Source organism: Dipteris shenzhenensis, chromosome 27, assembly GCF_047967505.1.
Source record: "Dipteris shenzhenensis isolate YYH24624 ecotype China chromosome 27, Dip_SZ_1.0, whole genome shotgun sequence".
Taxonomy (NCBI): Eukaryota; Viridiplantae; Streptophyta; class Polypodiopsida; order Gleicheniales; family Dipteridaceae; genus Dipteris; species Dipteris shenzhenensis.
In genome coordinates this window covers 47,037,012-47,060,868 of record NC_141622.1, presented here as the reverse complement: position 1 = coordinate 47,060,868, position 23,857 = coordinate 47,037,012, and the positions used below count along the sequence as shown (strand labels likewise).

The 23,857-nt window shown below is 45.3% G+C and overlaps 1 protein-coding gene across 1 annotated transcript in view; it reads left to right on the top strand.

Annotated features, from left to right (window-relative positions):
- Window positions 1-23,857, top strand: part of LOC147884400 (MLO-like protein 11) — a 287,986-nt gene that overhangs the window by 251,656 nt on the left and 12,473 nt on the right. The gene's annotated exons all lie outside the window — the stretch shown is intronic.

The following is a 23,857-nucleotide window of genomic DNA, read 5'->3' as shown; positions in this document are numbered from 1 at the left end:
CGCGTCTTCTGGTCGCGGCCCGGGGTCTGTGCGCGTTTTGAAAAAAAAAATCTGCAATAGACCTCGCATCCACCTGGGAGAATTGAACCCAAGACCTCCCCATTCACAAAAGGAAGACTTACTAATGGGCCAGCAAATAGGAAGTGATTAAAATGTAATGATATTGCTTATATGTTGAAATCTCATGAACTGTAACTCTCTAACCGTAAGGAGTTTTCTCTTGTTGTAAAAAGCAAAAGTACTTCACTTCATGTGCTCCATTCATATCTCATACTGATTGTCTATGAGCTATTCTATGCTGAAGATTCTTCCCGTATAGCATTTCATAATACACCAGTCACACCCTACCCTGCCTATGTGTGCTTTGTGGATGTATCTTCATCTGATTTTCAGTTCAAGCTACCTCTTTCCATTGTTTGCCAATTGATAAGCCTCATTTCGCCTCTCTCTTTTCCATTTTTCAAGCATGACTAACATTCCTATGTTCTGTGGTCGGGTTGAAGAAAATCCAAATGAGTATTTTGTTGCCTTCAAGTGCCGTTGTGTTTTTCTCAACTTTCTTACTGAAGATAGATGGTTATTGGTTCTTCCCACATTTCTAGAGGGTTTGGCTCAAGTGTGGTATAAGAAGCAAGTCGAGGATGTTTGCCAAAGTTAGCTGAGGTTGACAATAGCTATGATTGAGCATTTCGGCAAAGAAGTGTGGGGGTTAAAGGTCACTGTGCCTTTACCCCAGCTATGTACAATACTCAAACACATATATAAATGAATGAAAAAGAAGATTAGGGTGGTTCTGCACCCACCAAACTTGTGTGGCTCTCTGTCTCTCTCTCTCTCCTTCTTCCGTTCTTGCTTCCGTTGAGAGCACTCTCAACTGGTATCAGAGCCCGGGTGATCTAGCTGAGCGTGTGTGAATGCTTGGAAGCTCAGCAGCTCTGTGGGAGGAAGGAGAAGCTCTGTGGGAAGCTTTGTGGGTGACTTTACTTGCATCCGAGTGTGCAGAGACCTTGGAGGAACATTTGGAAAAGTCACTTTGGCTTTGCGAAGTAGTTTTGAGAGCCTGTTAAGAGCTTTCAAAGAAAAAGTCGTTTTTTGAGCTTTTCCCTGTTCCGTTCGATGACAGAGACTCCATATTGACTTGTAGAGGCAACTATTGCTTGCTTTTGGTGTCCACTTCACTTCAGGAGCTTGGAAACACCTTCATTATTGAATCTGGGATCATTTCATTGGATTTCTGACTCACTGTGTCAGTTCCTACGTTTTTTGCATGGGTGTTGGAACTCAAGTTTGGAGCAACCATTTGCAGATTTGTCAGTTCCGGTGGACTCAGGAGGTCCTAAAACTTCTATGTTGCTCATCATTCGCACTCTGGTGGAGTTTACAAACAGCTCTGTTTCAAAAAACGTTTTTCAGCCCGTGTGTTGGACCCAGTGATTGAGACCACGGTTTCCAAAACCGTCTGTCCCATTGCATTCCGGACGCCCAAAAACTCCTACCTATCAGTTCTTGCGCGATTCGGTGGAGGATTTTCAGAGTTATAGATCTCTGTGTATTCGATTTCGTCTCTCTGTTATGCATTTTTCATTCTAAGGTTTTGAAACCTTAGATTTATGCCACATGACAGTGGATAAGTATTGACTCCCATTTCTCACTCATCGGTTGGGATTTTGGAGTTCTGGCAGAAGAGAGATATTTACAGATTTTCTTGCTGATTCCGATTATGCAATGGCGCCCATGTTTTGAGGCATCTCAGGTTCTATTTTCAGTAGCGCTCATTACCGTGGGACTATGATTTCTTGAGCATACCTTATGCAGATCACTCTGGTTGCAGTTTGAGCAGTGTGCGCTCATTCGTAATGTGCATTGGGTTGCAGTGGATGATTTATAGGCCATTTGGATGCATTGCGGTCCTTATTGGATGCGCTGATAGGTCCAAATTGCCTTGTGGGATGCTATTTTTTATGGACGCTTTGCACATGGATGCTATTTTATGCTGAGGAACAGCTTTGACACATTGCAGGTGATGCACTGATAGTGCTATGCTCTCTTGAATGAGATATTATTGATGCATATGCCAGTGGACGGTGTTTATGCTTGAGTCATTTGGCACTTATTGGCATTTTCTTTTGGGCCAAATTTGCTCATATGGATGCATAGTATATGCACATGAGTCAGATGCATCTTTTGATGCTTTGAGTTTTGAATTTTGGTGATATTTCACTCTATTGTGGCATACACATTTGGGTGCACCTAGTATTTGGTGTGATTCTCTCTTGCAGGCACTAGCATTTGGGATTTTGTTTCATTTGCATCATGGCATCCTCTTCCACATCTGAAAAGGAGTTTTTCAGCATTAAAAAGTTTGATGGGACAAACTTTTCTTTGTGGAAAGAACAAATAAGGGATGTGCTTATGCAAAAGAAGCAGATTAAACCCTTGGTAGGGATTGAAGCTAAGCCTGCAAATATGTCTGAGGATGATTGGAATGCGTTGGATGCATTAGCAAAGTCTACTATTAGACTTCATCTTGCAGAGTTAGTTTATTTCACAGTAGTAAATGAGCAGACTAAATGAGCAGACTACGGAAGATTTGTTGAAGAAACTGTGTGCTACTTATGAGAAGGAAACTGCCTCTAATAAAGTTTATCTCATGAAGAGGTTGTTTGAGCTGCAAATGAAGGAAGGGGTCTCCATTGCTTCTCACTTGAATGAATTCAATATTATTTTCAGCCAGCTTCAGGCTCAGAAGATGAATTTTGATGCGAAGACTAAGGCAATATTTCTCTTATGTTCATTGCCATCCTCATGGGATACCTTCCGTACAGCTGTCAGTAACTCTGCACCTGGTGGAGTACTGAAATTTGATGATGTTGTGGGTAGCTTGTTGGCCGAGGAGATTAGACGGAAGTCTATGGATGGTAACAAGCAGGATGTAGCCTTAAATGTGCAAAGGGGCAGATCACAGTTCAGGGGGAAGTCCCAAGAAAGAGGGAAGTCACGTAGCAAATCCAGGGCACGGAACATTGAGTGTTACCACTGTGGCAAGAAGGGCCATATGAAAAAGGATTGCTACAAGCTAAAAAGAGAGCAAAGGGATAAGAAAAAGAATGCAAATTGGGGTGCAAATCAAAAGGAAGAGAGTCCAAGGGAGGACAAAGCAAAAGTGAAGATCGAAGAGATCAATGCAGTCACACATGATAGTGACAATGACGTTCTCTTCATATCTAGTTTATCTGCAGAGTTACTTACCACTTCAGATGATGCATATTCCCAGGATTGGATTTTGGATTCTGGTGCTTCATTCCATGTTACTCCCCATAGGGAATGGTTCTCCACTTATGATAGTGGAAAGACAGGTTGTGTGCATCTTGGAAATGACTATGCATGTGACATAGTGGGAGCAAGTGACATAAAGTTTTCTTTTGCAAATGGGTCTGCATTTGTTTTGAAACATGTGAGACATGTGTCTCAGCTGACCAAGAGTCTTATTTCAGTGGGTCAGCTAGATGATGCTGGTTTTCACACCACTTTTGGCTTTCAGAGTTGGAAAATTCAAAAGGGCTCTATGCTTTTGGCCAAAGGTGCCAAGTGTGGGACTTTGTATCCGTTACATGTATCAGGGGTATTTGATCATGTTGTTGCAATAACCGAGCAGCCAAGCACTTCTTTGTGGCATTGCAGGTTGGGGCACATGAGCCAGAATGGAATGAAACTCTTATGCCATTTGGGTTATGTACCGCATTTGAGTTTCTCTGATTTTGAATTTTGTGAGCACTGTCTCTATGGGAAGCAGACTAAATCAGCCCATAAAAGAAGGGGAAAGAAAGAGTTTGAAATGCTTGATTTGGTGCATTCAGACGTATGTGGTCCCATGCCTACACGGTCATTAGGCGGGGCTGAATACTATGTGACATTCATTGATGATGCAACTAGGAAAGTGTGGGCTTATGCTATAGCTCGGACGAGTGATGTGTTTTAGGTATTTTAGAAATGGCTGGCCTTGGTTGAGAATCAGTCAGGTAGAACGCTTAAATGCCTACGGACTGATAATGGTGGAGAGTATCTCTCTCATGACTTTCAGCATTTCTGTGATACACGTGGGATTAAGAGGGAGCTCACATCCCCTCGTACTCCAGAGCAAAATCCAGTTGCAGAAAAGATGAACCGTACCATTCAAGAAAGGTTGCAATGCATGCTTTCCAATGCAAGTCTTTCTGGTGGTTTTTGGACTGAGGCAATGAAGACTGCAGTGCATGTGATCAACAGATCACCTAGTAAGAGTTTGGATGGTGGTATTCCTGAAGAGGCATGGAGTGGCAAGAAGCCCTCTTACTCTCATTTGCGTATATTTGGGTGTGAGACATATGCACATGTGCCAAAAGAGCTTCGAAAGAAGCTAGATCCTAAGTCTAGGAAATGCATCTTTCTGGGTTATGGTGAAAGTGGAGAGATGGGCTATCGTCTCTGGGATCCAGAAGCAAAGAAGATCATACGCAGCCATGATGTGGTCTTCAATGAGAAGAAGATGCATAAGGCACCCATGAGGGATGTGGAAATGAGGAGAATCACTTTCCAGGATGTGAATCCACCTGCATATGTTAATAGACAGCTAGCTGTCCATGCACCAAATGTGCAAGAAATGGTACAACCAAGTACTCCTACATGTATACAATCAAGGGTAGATGATGGATCATCTATTGGTGGAAATGATGAGCCAAATATGGCTGATATGCAAGTGGGACAGCAAGCTGAAATGCCCTTGAGAAGATCATCTAGAGTGTCTAGACCGCCTGATAGGTTTGTTCCAGGGGTAGACTATGTGATGCTTACTGATTGCGGGGAGCCTTCTTGCTACAAAGAGGCTATGCAATTAGAGATGAGTTCACTTATGAAGAATAAGACTTGGGACTTGGTTTCTTTGCCACATGGAAAGAAAGCATTGCCATGTAAATGGGTCTACAAAATGAAGGTCACAGGTGATGATGTGCCTAGGTACAAGGCCCGTTTGGTTGCTAAAGGGTTCAAGCAAGAAAAGGGTGTGGACTTTGATGAGATATTCTCTCCGGTTGTGAAGATGACCACACTTAGATGCATGCTTGGACTAGTGGCAGTAGAGGATATGGAGCTTATGCAAATGGATGTCAAGACAGCTTTCTTGCATGGGGATTTGCATGAGGAAATTTACATGGTGCAGCCGGAAGGCTTTGAAGAAAGGGCAAAGAGCATTTAGTTTGCAAGCTGAAGAAGAGTCTCTATGGTCTTACGCAAGCGCCTAGAGAATGGTATCAGAAGTTTGATGCTTTCATTCGGTCCCAGGGTTTTAGAAGGAGTGAAATTGATCACTGCCTCTACACTAAAAGGGCTAAGGATAATAGCCTGATAATCTTGGCACTATATGTGGATGATATGCTATTGGCTAGCAAGAATACTTATGAGCTAGATGCATTAAAGGCTAAGTTGCATGAGGCCTTTGATATGAAGGATTTGGAATTTGCAGGTCATATTCTTGGTATGCGCATCACGCGTGATCGGAGTAGAAAACTCCTTTGGCTTTCACAAAAAGAGTATGTTACAAAAGTATTGCAGCGTTTCAATATGGAGGGGGGGAAGGCAGTGAGTACTCCATTGCCTCCATATGTGAAACTGAGTCATACAGATAGTCCCAAATCAGATGAGGAGAGGGCCATGATGGCCAAGGTTCCTTATGCATCAGCGGTTGGGAGTCTTATGTATGCTATGATAGCTACTAGACCAGACATTGCATTTGCAGTGGGAGTTGTTAGCCGGTATATGGCTAATCCAGGAAAGAGGCATTGGGATAAGTGCATCATGAGGTACATGAAGGGTACCAAGGAGATGTGCATTTGCTTTGGTAAAGGAGACATGCGTGTACTTGGGTACACAGATTGAGACTATGCAGGGCATGTGGATAGTAGGAGATCCACTTCTGGTTATGTGTTTACCTTTGCAGGTGGTGCAGTGTCGTGGATGTCTCGTGCACAGAAGTGCATTGCTTTGTCTATCACAGAGGCTGAGTATGTTGCAGCCACAGAGGGTTGCAAGGAGGCTATATGGCTTGATCGGCTAGTGGGAGATTTGGGGATTCATACAGGTGTACCGACATTACATAGTGATTCCATGAGTGCTATTCAGCTAGCACGGAATCCGGTCTTTCATGCAAAGACCAAACACATTGAGGTCAGGTACCATTTCATCAGGGAGGTACTTGAGGACAAGCGCATAGAGCTTGTCAAGGTTCATACAGATGATAACCCTGCAGATATGCTGACGAAGAGTCTACCTAGTCAGCGGTTTGAGTATTGTCGTGTATTGATGGGCATTGGATAGTATGCTCACTGGTTGTTCTCTCTTAAAGGCACATTGTCCTTTAAGTGGGAGGTTGTGGGGGTTAAAGGTCACTGTGCCTTTACCCCAGTTATGTACAATACTCAAACACATATATAAATGAATGAAAAAAGAAGATTAGGGTGGGGTTCTGCACCCACCAAACTTGTGTGGCTCTCTGTCTCTCTCTCTCTCTCCTTCTTCCGTTCTTGCTTCCGTTGAGAGCACTCTCAAGAAGAGGAGCCGGAGAATGTGTACCTGCAAGTGGCAAACTTGAAGCAGTCAGAAGGTGAGACAGCGCGCCGATATGTAGATCGAGCAGCCGCGCTCCTAGACCGTTTAATTGCCACGCAGGAGAACAACGCCGGATTTCGAGCTGGAGTAACTCAACATGTGCTGGGCTACCTTGTAGTAGGAGCAAGAAGACGAGTTCCAGCAGCTCAAGAAAGATGTGGAATTAGAGGGCTCCACATCACTTTTCACCCGCATCTTTGGGTCACACTTCACTGTTCATTAGATTTCCTGGTCTTCCTCAGGTCTACCATCGAGTGCTTGCCACTATCGAAGCCACATTCGGAGTGGTCACTGAGATCCCCTCCCTTCCTGGCATCCCTTCTTCCTCGGCGGAGGGAGTCAGTGCAGACGGGGTGTCTCGTGTTAGGGTCATTGTCTCTGACCCTAACATCTCAGATGACCACATTATGCTTCAGCGTCCAGACGGCTCTTTCTTTTGATAGAGAGTTGAGATTTCAGGTAGACAGGACTAGTGCAGGATTTGCAGGACCCTTGGGCACTTTGCTAGAGACTGACCAAGGAAGAGAAAAAGACCCAAGAGGTCTTCTGGTGCGGCTCGTTCACGTACTACCACGACTGCATCTCCCCAACACCCTGTACCATGCACTCCAACAGGGTGCCCTGCTTCGCACACCCTAGGACCACCAGGGGCAGCAGGATGCCCAATGCCCACAACACACCTAGTACCACGATGGAGAGCTATCATAGCAGCTCCCTTACCTCAGGAGGAGACTTCTGATCTTGTTCAGACAGACGCCTTCCAGACTCTAGTGGTGGATGTTGCTGCAGCCCCAAACACTACAGTTCCACATTAGGAGGAGCCTTTAGATCCACCAGTCCCAGTCACTCTGGTTTATGACCCCTTGGTTTCTGACCATGAGGGAGCTACATGTACTTCTTTCCCGCAGACTGTTCCTGCCACAGTCAGGACAACCGAGAAAGTGCAGGCACAGATGAGGGCTCTTGATTCCTCTTCACCCCAGCCACAGGCCTCCTCAACCCCCAGCTCCAGTTCTGCTGATAGAGGCCTGGCAGGTCCTTCTCCTCTATCTTCCACGAGTGCATGTCTTCTTCGCACTCCTCGGTCACACTTGCTTATCAGGAATTTTTTTTCGGCACTGGTAGATTCGGCGACTTTTATGGATGATGAGGAGTATGTGCCCTCCACCTTAGGGGTCCCAGTCATTGGGATTCCTTCTGATAGGGCCTCCCTTTCAGTAGGTGTGGGGATCCTTTCACCTGTTGAGTTTCCTACCCTCAGCAGCAGTGTTTCGGCCCAGGGGAAGCTGGTCTCCTCTACTAGGTCGGGTAAGCCTTTCCATCCAGCATCCTCCTGTCGATGAGGATAGTCAGCTGGAACATACAGGGCCTAGGCAGAGTTCCACACCGTCGCCGTAGGCAGCTGATCTGGAATCAGCTTCATCCAGGTATCACTGGAGGTGCTATTGATATGCTTTTTATCCAGGAACACAAACTGGATGCCAGTGATTGCTCTAAGTCTGGCAAGCTGCTTTCAGGACATACCTTCTGGTCGCCTGCTATGGGCACAAGGAGAGGTACTTGCATTTCGGTCTTTCTTTCTATTCTCCCCTTGGTTGGTGCTCATGGTATTATCTCCCCTTCTAGAGCTCAATAGATCATTATTTTGATTGGAGGGCGTAAGATTGGTCATCTCAATCTTTATGCTCCTAACAACAGAGGGGAGCGGATCTCCTTTTGGAAGGAGTTACTCTCTTGGGCCCCCATTGTAGATTCTTGGATCATTGGTAGCAACTTTAACATGGTTGAGTTGCCTTCAGATAAGAAGGGAGGCAGACAGGGTGGAATTCATTCTTTGGAGAGGGCAGCTTGAGATGCGTTCCTCTTTAAGTTTAGTAGCAGGGACACTTGGTTGGATGATGCCTTTCATATTATGCCACAGTCAGTCCTGTACTCCTGGTCGAACACGAGAATACACATGCCCATTCATGCACGGATTGACACATTTTATGTAGACGATTGGGCACTTGACAGAGGAGGATCTGTATGCATTTCTACTGGGATTTCCACCTCAGATCATTTTCCAGTGGTATTGCAGATTCTTGAGCCTTATCGGAGAGGACGCTCTGCCAGTGTCAGGATTTCGGATGCTTTTTATGCAGAGGAGAGCCTCACAGAGGATATTTTACAGATTTGGGTTTCTCACATACAGGGTGGAGCTGTCCACTGATCTCATGTAGTTGCAGCCTTATCCGGAATGAGTGACTATTATCATACAGTCGCTGATTCTAGGAGATGTGAGATTGGTATACGCCAGCAGTTAGCATCCCTTCAGAGGGAAGTGCAGAAGAGGCCCACAGATGCTTGGATTCAGGAGCGCCTTGCTGCAGCAAGGGCTCATTTGCAGAAATTGTTGGATCAAAGAGCAGAATATGCCTTTCATGCACGGGAATCCTTTTGGATTCAGATGGGTGGCAGAGTCAACAAACACTTTCTCTTTACTCATGGGCCCAGACATAGTAGAGATAGTGTTTTGTAGCTTGTTGACTCAGACGGGGTGTTATAGTCAGATCCTGATGCTGTCATGCGTGTAGCTTCAGATTTTTTTGCATCCCTTCTTATTGCAGATCCAGGCACACAGGCCATTGATGATGCCAGAGAGATTATTTGGCAGTGTATCTTTGTATTGGTGAAGGATGAGATGTATGTTTCTCTGGATGCACCTTTCACCAATGCAGAATTCAAGACTGCATTACTTGCCCTTCACAAGGGCAAGTGCCCAGGTTCAGACGGACTTAACCCCTCCTTTTTTATTACTTTTTGGGAGCAGATTGGTGATCACATTACATCAGCCTTGCAGGGCGTGTGGGACTCTGGTGAGATGCCGGACTCACTCACAGATGGTCTCATTCATCTCATCCCAAAGGGGGGTAATAGGAATCTTGTGTCTCAATGGAGACCCATCACTCTTTTGGGCACTTTTTACAAGATTCTGGCGAAAGCCATCAGTCTGCGGCTATAGGTTTTTCTTCCAGATTTGATTCATGACACGCAGACAGGGTTTGTGCATGGTTGAGTTGCCTTCAAACAAAAAGGGAGGCAGACAGGGTGGAATTCATTCTTTGGAGAGGGTAGCCTAGGATGCCTTTCTCTTTCAGTTCAGTGGCAGAGGCACTTGGTTGGATGATGCCTTTCATATTATGCCATAGTCACTCCTGTACTCTTGGTCGAACAGGAGAATACACATGCCCATTCATGCAGGGATTGACAGATTTTATGTAGACGATTGGCACTTGACAGAGGAGGATTTGTATGCATTTCTACTGGGGTTTTCACCTCAGATCATTTTCCAGTGGTGTTGCAGATTCTTGAGTCTCATCGGAGAGGACGCTCTGCCAGTGTCAGGATTCCGGATGCTTTTTATGCAGAGGAGAGCCTCACGGAGGATATTTTACAGATTTGGGTTTCTCACATACAGGGTGGAGCTGTCCATCCATCTCAGATAGCTGCAGCCTTATCTGGAATTAGTGACTATTATGATTCAGTCGCTGATTCTAGGAGACATGAGATTCTCAGATGTGAGATTGGTATACGCCAGCAGTTAGCGTCCCTTCCGAGGGAAGAGTAGAAGAGGCCGACAGATGCTTGGATTTAGGAGCGCCTTGCTGCAGCAAGGGTTCATTTGCAGACATTGTTGGATCAAAGAGCAGAGTATGCCTTTCATGCACGGGAGTCCTTTTGGATTCAGATGGGTGGCAGGGTCAACAAACACTTTTTCTCTACTCATGGGCCCAGACATAGCAGAGATAGTGTTTCGCAGCTTGTTGACTTAGACGGGGTGTTACAGTCAGATCCTGCTGCTGTCATGCGTGTAGCTTCAGATTTTCTTGCATCCCTTCTTACTGCAGATCCAGGCACACAGGCCATTGATGATGCCAGAGAGGTTGTTTGGCAGTGTATCCCTGTATTAGTGAAGGATGAAATGTATGTTTCTCTGGATGCACCTTTCACCAATGCAAAATTCAAGACTGCATTACTTGCCCTTCACAAAGGCAAGTGCCCAGGTTCAGATGGACTTACCCCCTCCTTTTTTATTACTTTTTGGGAGCAGATTGGTGATCACATTACATCAGCCTTGCAGGGCGTGTGGGACTCTGGTGAGATGCCGGACTCACTCACAGATGGTCTCATTCATCTCATCCCAAAGAGGGGTAATAGGAATCTTGTGTCTCAATGGAGACCCATCACTCTTTTGGGCACTTTTTACAAGATTATGGCGAAAGCCATCAGTCTGCGGCTACAGGTTTTTCTTCCAGATTTGATTCATGACACGCAGACAGGGTTTGTGCATGGTAGAAGTATTTTTTATAATAATTTCTCATTTTGGGAGGCCTCAGAATGGGCCATGCATACCCGCCAGAGATTGGCCATTCTACTCTCGGACTTTGAGAAAGCTTACGACAAAGTAGACTGGGATTTTTTAGAGGGTACTCTATCTCGCTTTGGTTTTTCAGATGCATGGATTAGAGGAGTATCCTCTCTCTTCAGATCAGCCCATAGCCAGTTGCTCATTGGGGGGGTAAGAGGGGACAGGTTCAGATTTCCAGATCCATCCACCAGGGATGTCCTCTTGCCCAGTTTCTTTTTCTGTTTGTGGCAGAAGCTATGAGTATCTACATTAGATCTCAAACTGATGTTTATGGGCTGAGGCTTCCTATCCACCGGGAAGAAGAGCTCCTAGGTAGTGAGTTGGCAGATGACACGGCTGTTTTTTTGGATGCCTCCCCCAGGACATTCATTCTTCCGGACAACCTTGGATTTGTTTTGCACAGCTGCAGGTGCACACATTAATTTGCATAAATCCAGTGGTTTTTGGATTTGCGAGGATGACACCCCGGATTGGGGTAATGATATTGGCTTCACTTGGATACAGAGGGGCGTCTCCGTCAGATATTTGGGATGCCAGGTTCGGGTGGGCATCTCTCCTTCACAACAGTTTGCTTCAGTGTTGGAAAGCATCAGAAGAAAGCTCCTTTTCTGGAGCTCAGCCAAACTTGACTTAGCCTCCAGGGTGGTGGTGGTTAATGAGGTTCTTCTAGCCACAGCATGGTTTGTATGCTCTTGTTGGTGACACTCTAGGGATTGTATCACTCAGCTTAAGAGGCTTGTACGAAACTTTTTATGGAGTGGTCTAGATGGCACAACTGATGTTACAGCCAGGGTGGCTTGGGAGACCTTGATTCTTCCTACAAGAGAAGGGGTTTTGAATATCATCGACCCAAATCTACAGTGCAGAGATTTACTCTGCAAGTTCGTTGTGAGAGGGCAGTACTAGATAGGTTTTCACCACATCCCACCTCAGGTCTCCCTCTTCCCCTCTTATGGTTGCTATCCTGAAAGCATGGGCCAGCTTCAGGAGTACTCTTTGCAGGATTCCCCGATCCACCCGTGAAGAGATTGAAAGACAGCCTATCTTGTGGAATGAAAGGATTTTGGATGAGCTTGGCAGACCACTTGGAGCTTCTCCTTACATGCAGTGGCCAAGATGGGAGAGGGGCCTGCATCTACAGTGGGAGCATGGAAAGCCTTCAGGAAGCTTCCTGCAGACCAACAGGCCCAAATGGTTCTTAATCTCAGAGGGAGTGCAGGGAGCATCCAACAGATTGATGCAGCCTTGCCCTTGGATTGGGTGGACACAGATGACATGCCTATTACTTGCTCCACTTGGATGGGGGCATTTGCCAGATTGGGAGTTCCTTTACAGGTGATTGCTTTTCTTGACCCACATGAGGATGCCTTAGTATTTGATGTTTCTTCGGGAGGCAGGCTGTCCAGATCCACAGACGATATCTTGTTGGAGGTACCGTTTCAGCCAGTCAGGATAGTGGGCTTCATGGGGCATGGCTCTCTTTCACAGTGGTACTTGGATCATGACCCGTTTCTCCTCGCCCTTGGCTCATGGAGGCTGTGGCTCTATGGAGGTGTCCCAATTAAGTTTTTGCAGTGGGACCATGGGGAATGGGAATGGATAGATGAAGGGCACCCAGAGAAGGGCATCCCCTTCTTTTGTTACACGGTCAGTAATGCCAGGAAATTCCAGCTCAGCTGTAGGGGTTGGAGGCCCACCAGAGCTCATCATTGGGAGAACTTTCAGGTTCCTGCTGACTTGCAGAAATTTTTTTGGTAGAGACTCTGGAAATCCCACCGGAATAGAAAAATCACTCTCTTCTTTTGGCTTTCTATTCATGATGGGATAGCAGTAAAGCATTGGAGGTCTAGGTTCAGAGCTGACCCTTCTTGCCCTCGCTGCCTTTCTGCTTTGAAGACAATACAGCACGACCTTTGGGATTGCAGACAGGGGAGAATCATATGGAAGGGGATTGCAAGACTTTTCAGCAGTTTTGTTCGCCTATCTTTCTATATGACTTGGGGATCAGTGGCTTGGCTTACTCTTTCAGGGCCCCAGGTATTTTTTGAGAGACTTGATTCCTCTTGGGCTCTTCACATCCAACGACACCTTGTGGAGTCGTGCTCTCTAGATGTTCCGGCCACTCTTTTCAGGGCTGCTCACTCCTCGGTCGACTCTCCATGGGAGATCCTAGCTAGCATTACAGCATGGCACATTTGGAGAGCCAGATGCATTGAGGCTTTAGAGGGTTCTCAAGTTCACCCTTCTCAGATCTTGGCCAGTACTTGGACAGATACGATACACACTTTGATGGCCATTTGGGCGACCATGCAGGGATCATCTCAAGCAGCCTCCTTCAGGAGAGTTACTTTTGTCAGAGATTGGAGAGACTCTCCCTTCTTTGCTGAGACTTCTACAGGGTTGAGATGGCATTTTCAGCCTCACCCTTGGTTTCTTTCTACCTCATTCCTCTGAGGTGTTTTTTATTACATGCTTAGCATGGTGTATTTCCGCACAGAGCTTGCTCTAGCGGGTTTCTTTCTTACTTAATAGAAGTCTCTTTTTTTGGGGGGGGGGGGGAAAAAAGATACAGGCAGGAGTTACCCAGCCCTATTCGGGAGACTGTGGTTGAGAAAGAGTGATGCAGTCAGCTATTGGAAGACAGGACACATGTCTTTTGGTGCTTCAAAGGAGAAGATCCCAGTGCAACCAAGTGCCACTGAACCAGAAGAAGAAGAGGAGCAAGACAGTGATACTCTCTCATCCTCGGTGTCTGAATCAATGGTAGATTCAGACGGGGGGGAGGAGTTCTCAGAGGAAGAAGTTTACATGATGGGAGTGTCTCCGACCCCGCCACCTGCAGAAAAGGTAACAGCTAGTCCTCAACAGCTTGAATCTATGCTTTCCCCAAACCTCACTCCGAGTGAGAAAGATGAGTTCCTAGAAGTGTTCAAAGGTTTCCTTGACCTCTTCGCAACTAGCTACCACCACCTTCGCCATGTGACTGCCATAGAACACAAGATAGAGCTGAAGCTTGGTGCTAAGCCAGTGGCTCAGAAGTATCGGAGGTTAGGGCCCCTACAGACCGACACTTTGCCCTCAAAGTTGCGGAAGCTTATAGAAGCTGGGTTTATTGTTCCGGTCCACAATACTAAATGGGTTTCACCAGTGGTAGTCACCCCAAAGAAAAACAACAAGTAGCGGGTCTGCATCGATTATAAGAAACTCAATGCGGTCACTAAGAGAGACCATCATCCTCTGTCCTTTCAAGATCTCATTCTTGAGAAGGTAAGTGGTCATGAGATGTATACTTTCTGTGATGGTTACTCCAGGTTTTATCAAATTAGAATTGCCGAGGAGGATGTGCTTAAAACCACATTTGCCACACCCTGGGGGACGTTTGCATTCAAAGTAATGCCATTTGGCGTCACCAATGCTCCTGCTACCTTTCAAAGATTTATGCAGATGGTGTTTACTCCTTATTTGGGGGTTTTCATGGAGGTGTTTTTAGATGATTTCTGTATATTCTCGGCACGAAAGGAGCACGTCATGAAGGTTAGGTTGGCCTTCCAAAGAGTCAATGATGCAAATGGCAGCCTCAACCCTAATAAATGCACCATTGGAGCCACTGGTTGGAGCCACTTAAGGGAGGTTACTGGGACATATTGTCTCATCCGAGGGCGTCAAGCTTGACCCCGAGAAGGTAGAAGCTATCCTCAAGCTCTCCTCGCCAACAACCAAACGTCAGGTACACTTATTTATCAATCTAGCAGAATACTATCGTCGCTTCATTGATCAATATGCTGCTTTGATGCGACCCATGACTACGCTATTAAAAGATGGGGTTGATTTCTCTTGGGATGAGGATTGTGATCATGGGTTTGTACAAATCAAGAGTGCTCTGGCTTCAGAACCCATTCTACAAAATCCTGATTGGTCAAAGACTTTCTATATCAATCCTGGGTTTGATGAGCACACTCTGATGGGTATTCTTCTCCAGCAAGGGGAGGATCGGTTCATGTATCCCGTCCGATTTGCTTCTTGACAATTGCTCGAAATTGAACGATGCTACTCTGAGGCTGACAAGCATGCCTTGTCTTTGGTGTTCTGCATTGAGAAATTCAAGCATTATGTGGCTGGAAAATCTTCATCATAATCTCTAGCAATGGTCTTGTAAAACAGGTTCTTCAATCACCAAATCCCATGGCCCGGGTTGGCCAAATGGTTGGCAATTCTACAAGAATATGATTTTTCTTTCAAAATTATAAAGAGGGGTTGTTCCAATTTGAAGAATGCTTTGATTGATTTAGAGGAGTGCCTCGATGTAACCCTTGTAGCGGCCATAGAAGTTGGGGATCCATGGTATGGTGGTATCTATAGGTTTCTGACCGCTTTCTCCTTTCCTGCGGAAAGTACTAGCTATGAGAGAAAGAAGATCCGTAGAGATATTAGACGCTACACTCTCTTTGATGGGGTGCTATACCGTCAAGGCATGGATGGGGTACTAAGACGGGCCATTGATGCAGATGAAGTAACTAAGGTATTGAAGCATTATCATGATGGATTTTGTGGAGGCCACTATGGGTACTATTGGCCAACATTATTCAAGGATATTGCAAAACTTGTGAACCATGCCAATTCTTTGGTAGGAAGGATTTTGCGTCTTGGGCAACATCATCCAATGATGTCCATCCATCTGTTTCAGAAGTGGGAAATAGATTTTGTTGGACCCCTGCCCATGACTGTCCGCAAAAAGAAGTATTTTTTGGTAGCCACTCAGTATGTCACTAAGTGGGCTGAAGCTATTGCCCTCCCCACTGCAAATGGAAAGACAGTTTCAAATTTCATATTTGAACGTATCTGCACAAGGTTTGGGACACCCATAGAAATAGTATCTGACCATGGGAGTCCATTCTTAAATGAAGCAGTGGAGTTGCTCATGGATCGCATGGGTATTGATCATTGCACTTCTAGCATCTATTATCCAACATCCATGGGACAAATGGAGCGGACCAACGGCCTCCTTTGTAAATCCATGAAAAAAATGGCCGCAGGGAACAAGAGCCAGTGCGATCAGAAGGTTATTGAAGCCGTATGGGCTTACAACATCTCCCATAAAACGTCTACAGGTCACACTCCTTTTGAGTTGGTGTACGGTACTGAGGCAGTTTTACCACTAGAGAGAGAGATTTTGGCCTTGAGATTGGCACAAGAACAGAAGATGAACATGTAGAGGCCAGGTTGGTACAACTTGAGAAGTTAAATGAAACCCGACGCCTTGCACTACATCAAACAGAGATCCAAAAGCATCGACAAAAGGCCCGCTTGGATGCTAAGATTCGCAAGGGATGGGAAAGACACTTTGCTGAGGGGGATGTTGTGCTATGCTTTGATAATAGATTAGATCACCAAATGGATAAAAAGTTCCTTCCACTGTGGACTGGTCCATACAACGTCATCAAGGAACATAGCAATGGGTCTGTACAAGTTCAAGAGCTGCATGAGCCATATGGCAAGAAGGTGATCAACAAGCGTTATCTCAAGCCCTTCTTTATGCGTGATGGTCCCAGGCATGGAAATGCTGTGCATTCCCTACCTGGGGGGGGGGAACTGTTATGGATAAATTTGACCAAGGTAAAAGGAATAAATATGTGTGTGTGCTTGTATGTGTGGCAATAGTATAATAAAATATGGTGTGCATAGGGCCCAGGGTTGAGGTAGCAGGTCATGACCATGTGCCACCCTTCCACGTAAGAGGACCCATATGGTGTGTTGTGTTGGAGATAAGTGCACACTAAGTGTACTATTTCCCTAGTCTACATTTGTCTAGTCTAGTCTAGTCTTTGTGTCTTGAATGTGTGCCATGTGGCACCTCTACAATTATCCCATAAGCACTCTTGTTTTATGTCTTGTACTTTGGCCCATATATTCATGGGTCACATCATTGCAATCTATCTAGCTTGTGTCTTGTCTACACTCTTCTCAAGGTACTTCTTTGTCTTTCAATCTTGTTCTTATTTTACTTCTAGTTTTCTAGTTTCTAGTTCTTCCTTTTATATTCCTACATGGTATCAGAGCCATGTAGATCCCTCTTCTCTCCCCTCAGTCTGCTGTAGCCATAGCCGCCTCTTCTCAGATTTCTGCCCCGCTCAGCTGGTCACCATCATCTCCAAAACGGGCTGCTTCTGTCTGCCCTGCCACTCTCTGTGCCGCCATCTCCATCTTCTGCCCATCTTCTCCACTACATGGTATTCAGACCGTCACCTCCAGCTGCTGCTGTTCCTGTTCAGGTTGCCGCTGCAGATCTGCCCGCCTCTTTCTGTCCCACCATCTCTCTGCCAGATCTGCGCCACCACATCAGGCCGCCATCTCTCTGCCAGATCTGTGCGCCAGATCTGCACGCCATTGCACTGCCAGATCTGCTGCGCTCAAGGCGCCATCCGCGCCAGATCTGCGCGCCATTGCTGCGCTCAGCTCACCATTGCTGCGCTGTGAGTTGCCGCCCCTGTTCATGCTGAAGAGCCGCTCCATGTTGCTGCCCACGACTTTCTGAAGCTGCTGCCCGTACCTTTTCTGTTCGAAACAAAGGAGAAGCTGAAGCTGTTCTATCTCTGCCCAACCTGCATTCAGTTCTGCCATCACTTCCTCTTGAAGAGTCTACAAGGTAATGTGCATTGTCTCTTCAGTTTGCTGAGCAGTCTTTTTTTTGTTATCCTCATATCTGCAAACTGCTGGTTCCTCCTGCTTCGATGGGCTGTCACATGCTATGGCCTTGATAAAGTGGTGAGAGAACCGGCTTCTTGGATCTCCTTTCATTTATTTCTGCAATATTGTAAGGGAAATAGACACTGCCCTTGCATCTTAGCAAGAGGTAAGACCTTCCCACATGGCCTCTTCCTCTCATTCTCTCATGTCTATCGACAAATTCAATGGGTCCAACTTTCATACTTGGCAAATCAAAATCAACTGCCATCTTATGAAAGAAGGTCTTTGGGACGTTGTTCACCGTGCTGCTCCCGAAGATTCCGACATTGAGCAAGTTGTCACTTATGTTCCCACTGCCAAGAATGACAAAGCCTATGCTATCATCTTGCTCGGTCTTGGAGATGATTACATTCATCACATCTCCGACATACAGTCTGCTTCTCAAGCATGGATCACTTTGGATACCCTTTTTGGACCCCGATCTAAAAACTCTAAGATTGTACTTATGATCTCATTCTTTGATCTACATATGCAGGAGGGAGCTACTATAGCCTCTCATGTCAATTATCTTCGCAGTCTTATGGTTCAGCTTGCATCAGTGAAGTCCCCCATCTCGGAAGATATTGCTATTGCTGTGCTTCTCAAAAGCTTACTTGACACCTATGCTACTCTTGTCACTACCTTCAAGTATCATAATAATCCTTCTCTCGAAGGTATCATTAATGCTCTCCAAGAAGAAGAAAGAACTCAACAACGAAAGGTAACTGACACTACAGTTTTAGCAAAGAAAGGAAGTTCTAAGGTAAGAAAGCCTTGCACCCATTGTGGCAAACCTAATCATATGGAGAAGGACTGTTTCAAGGCTCATCCATGCACCATTTGTGGCCGTGACAATCACCGGGAGAAGGACTGCTACTCCAAACCCTCTACATCAGCCCCTACATCTACCTCAGCCCATGTTGCTGCAACATCTCCATCAGCAGATCCTGCTTTTTCTTCGTCATATGATGAGAAATGGGCTTTCTGATTACTTCATATTTCTTGTCTACCACTTTGACTACCGATGATGTAGGTCAAGGGGTTCTAATGTCTTGGTCTTTCTGTTTGTCTACAGTCAGTCTTCTGTCTATCTAGTCTTGTCTGTCTATCTATTTGTCTATCAATCTGACTGTGTTTTGTTTTAGATCCATCTTGTCCCTACCCTTGTGGACCCATATGAGGATATCACTTGAGGAGGGGTGTCTTAGGATCTTTATCTGTCATGTCTTCTATCTTGTCTCTCAGTCTATCAGTCTTTATGTCTGTCTTCTAGTCTTGTCTTTCTGTCTTCCTCCTAGTGTCCACTTAAGAAGGGTGTTGGAGATAAGTGCACACTAAGTGTACTATTTCCCTAGTCTACATTTGTCTAGTCTAGTCTAGTCTTTGTGTCTTGAATGTGTGCCATGTGGCACCTCTACAATTATCCCATAAGCACTCTTGTTTTATGTCTTGTACTTTGGCCCATATATTCATGGGTCACATCATTGCAATCTATCTAGCTTGTGTCTTGTCTACACTCTTCTCAAGGTACTTCTTTGTCTTTCAATCTTGTTCTTATTTTACTTCTAGTTTTCTAGTTTCTAGTTCTTCCTTTTATATTCCTACATGTTGTACATAATCCATGGTAGTAGTATTATAAAATGTTAAGGTGGCATGGTTTCTCCATGTGCCACCCCTCTACCTAGGCGGTCCCATGCCTGCATTTAGTGAGACATGGCCCAAGGACCATGGGAGAAGTAATATAAAATAGGTGGAGATGGATATTATATCGGATTATTCCCTCCATATAGGATAGGCCCATGTGGGGGGGGTGTAGATAGTCCAAGAATGCAAGTTAAATAATGGGGAAAGTAGGATGAGGTGGCAAGACTCCTTGTGCCAACCCTCCACTTGTCCTCCTAGATGTTTGAACGTATTATAAAATTGGGAATTGAACAAGGGAGTATCTTAGACTTGGGATATGGGGTTTGATTTATGTGAAAAAATGAGGCAAAGGGTTGTCGCACACAATTGAGAGTGTGTACCTACCTAGCCCACATGGGAGATTCCTCCACACACACCATGCATGTGGGAGGATGCGTTTATTGTGAGAGACCCCCTCTCTTGGCTATAAAAGGAGAGGGCTATTCCTTGATGGGACACACTCATTCTTGTAAAGCCACCATGCTAGTACTTTGATTTCCCCCATCCTTCCTTCCTTTCAAATAAAGCATGACTCTCTTCCCTTGATGTCTCCATCTCTATATTCCACCTCTCATCATGTCCATGCTCATCTTCCCCCTCTCCCTTTCTCTTTGTGACATGGTCTCTCTCTTCATTCCCACCCCTATTAATCCCTTTTTCCCATCCATGTTAACACTTCTCCCCTCACGTTCCCGTTCCCCCATGGCCCTCGAGCGTCACCATATCTAGCATCTAGCCTCATGCCTTGATTTCTTTTCTAGTTAATAGTGGTAATCTGATAACCCCTACTACTGTCAAACCACACATCGGCTTCTCCCACATGAAGCTCGACTGAAAATTCACTTCAGTACCATGGGCGTGCCAAAGGTCCAGTCCTTGTGGCTGTGGGAAAGTGGGGGAGAATAGATGCATTATGGCAAGAGGAGTGAGAAGACATAATATATTGAAATGGGTGTTCTATCGATTTGAGAGGGAAAACCGTCTTTTATAGAAATAGAGAGAGTGTCCTAAATCGGTGGCACCTCTCCTACATCAATGGCAATCAGCCTATATCATAGGCACCCCCCCATGTGGGGGCCTTTGTACTACATCACCACCTGTGTCATGGTCTTGACACATAATAGCAATAAGTGTGCTAGACTACCTACACACACTCAAACATGTGATTGCTAGTGGATGCACACATGCACCTAGCAAGCCCTTGACCACAAATGTTCCAACATAGCCCCCCTCAAAGGTTTGCCTCATGCTATGTCAAGGATACATCTAGTCACGTAGTTTCACAAGCCATCTCATGGTGGTCAAGGATAAACCTATGGCTAGGATCTCATGCTAGCAAAGGTGCCCAAGGGTCAAGGTTTACAAAAAATGGGATAGACCCCTCCAAATGGTTATCTCCCTTGCATGTATAAGGATTAATCTTAGGCCTTTGTATGGATCTAGTTTCTCATGTCTGTAGATTGGGTACTTCACAGAAGGTGCATATTTTTTTCTTGGTGTTCACCTTGATGAAATATTCACCTTCACAAGGCTTTACTCTCATTCTAGGCTTCTTTTGGAATGCTTTCCTTTGAGATACATAATTAATGTTAGAGGAACAACATGATGAAGGCATATTGGTAAGGTCTTACCACTAATGTGGCAGTGTCTAGTCCCTTACAAAGAAGTCTCCTTCTCCACAAGTATAATTGGTTGGAGAGATAGTTAGATACCCCAAACTCTTAGCATAAAATACAATAGTACTTTGATCGTCGAAGATTAGGGGTTCTACTCTGCTACTGAATCACTCTCTTGGCTTGTACAAATCAAGCTTTGTATTTCTCACTTGATAAAGACAATACTTGTTCTCATGTGGGAAAGTGGGGGAGAATAGATGCATTATGGCAAGAGGAGTGAGAACACATAAGACATATATATATATATATATATATATATTTTTTTTTTTTCCTTCCTCCAAAAAAGAGACTTCTATTAAGTAAGAAAGAAACTCGCTAGAGCAAGCTCTGAGCGGAAATACATCATGCTAAGCATGTAATAAAAACACCTCATAAGAATGAGGTAGAAAGAAACCAAGGCTGAGGCTGAAAATGCTAACTTAACCCTATAGAAGTCTCAGCAAGGAAGGGAGAGTCTCTCCAATCCCCGAGAAAAGTAACTCTCCTGGAGGAGGCTGCTCGACAGGATCCCTGCATGGTCGCCCATATGGCCATCAGAGTGTGTACCGTACCTGTCCAAGTACTGGCCAAGATCTGAGAAGAGTGAACCTGAGAACCCTCCATAGCCTCAGTGCATCTGGCTCTCCAAATGTGCCATGCTGCAATGCTAGCTAAAACCTCCCATGGAGAGTCAACCGAGGAATGAGCAGCCCTGAAGAGAGTGGCCGGAACATCCTCTAGAGAGCATGACTCCACAAGGTGTCATCGGATGTGTAGAGCCCAAGACGAGTCATGTCTCTCGAAGAAAACCTGGGGCTCTGAAAGAGTGAGCCAAGCCACTGATCCCCAGGTCATACAGAAGGAGAGGTGAACAAAAGTGCTGAAAAGTCTTGCAATCCCCTTCCATATGATTCTCGCCTCTCTACAATCCCAAAGGTAGTGCTCTACTGTCTCCGAAGCAGAAAGGCAACGAGGGCAAGTAGGGCAGTCCCAAACTTGGATCTCCAATGATTCACTGCTATCCCACCATGAATAGAAAGCCAAAAGAAGAGAGTGATTTTTCTATTCCGATGGGATTTCCAAAGCCTCTGCCAAAAAATTTTCTGCAAGTCTGTAGAAATCTGATAATTCTCTCAATGAGGAGCTCTGGTGGGCCTCCAACCCCTACAGCTAAGCTGGAATTTCCTGGCATTACTGACCGTGTAACGAAAGAAGGGAATGCCTTTCTCTCGGTGCCCTTCATCTATTCACTCCCATTCTCTAGGGTCCCACTGCAAAAACTTAATTGGGACACCTCCATAGAGCCACAGCCTCCATGAGCCAAGGGCAATGAGTAGTGGGTCAGGATCCAAGTACCATTGTGAAAGAGAGCCATGCTCCATGAAGCCCACTACCCTGATTGGCTGAAACGGTACCTCCAACAATATATCATGTGTGGACTTGGATAGCCTGCCCCCCGAAGAAACATCAAAGGCTAGGGCATCCTCATGTGTGTTCTGTAAAGCAATCACCTGCAAAGGAATGCCCGATCTAGAAAATGCCCCCATCCAGGTGGAACAAGTAATAGGCATATCATTTGTGTCCACCTAACAAGGCTGCATCTATTGAATTCTCCCTGCACTCCTTCTGAGATTATGAACCACCTGGGCCTGACGATCTGCAGGAAGCCTCCTAAAGGCTTTCCATGCTCCCACAGTAGATGCAGTGCCCCTATCGCATCTGGGCCACTGCATGTAAAGAGAAGCTCCAAGTGGTCTGCCATGCTCATCCAAAATACTGTCGTTCCACATGATAGGCTACCTTTCAATCTCTTCATGAGTGGACGGGGGAATCCTACGAAGAGTACTCCTAAAGCTACACGATGGAATTCAACCTGGGGTTTTTTACTTTGGGTGGTTTTTTGGGTACTTTATATAAGTCTAAATCTCAAAAGAAAGGAAAAAAACTCACATGATTGGCTGCCCTAGAATGAGTGGGGTGGTGAGTGCATGCCTCTATGATACATGGCAAAGCCATCTAGGACTCAACAATTTAAAATGATGAAATGTGGCATCCATCCCCTTCATCCATGATTAGATGTGTATGGGGTTATGCTACCTTATGTGGCCTTTAAAATCTGTAACCATTACCGACGACTTCATACTATGAACCTATTAATAGTCCTAACCACCAAATCACACTGAGGGTGAATTAAGGAATTATCCATACTTCATCATCACTTTTCCAATACAAGAAGGCATCCTAGGCCCTAGATTAAGGCAACCTATAAAGCACGTATCAGTATAAATACTAATGAAAACACTCAAATCAATTTAAGGCTCAGATGAAGATGATATTCTCAAAGCAAAGGTCCCCTTCAAATACACATTTACCCATTTCCAAAGTCCCCCAAGGTCTCTCCACAACCCATCATATGTGGGGTAACTCCTTCTATGCAAGGTGGCAAGTCTCCTCCTCAATGCCTCCTGTTCCATTCTCCACAAGGCTTACCACAACTTGTCATATGTGGCATGACTCCTTCTATGCCACATGCATTATGCTCCTCAATCCCCATATAGGACTCCCCTACTACATTCTCTACAAGGCCTACAACAGAAGGGCTAGATGCCATCTAGATGGATATGCAACAATCACCTCCAAATTTCCACATTTGGCTGAACCCTCAAGCTTAAGATGGTGTACATCATGTGGGTCCATGACATTGTGCCATTTAGGTCACATTAGGTATTTTGTAATAAGTCAGTACCTT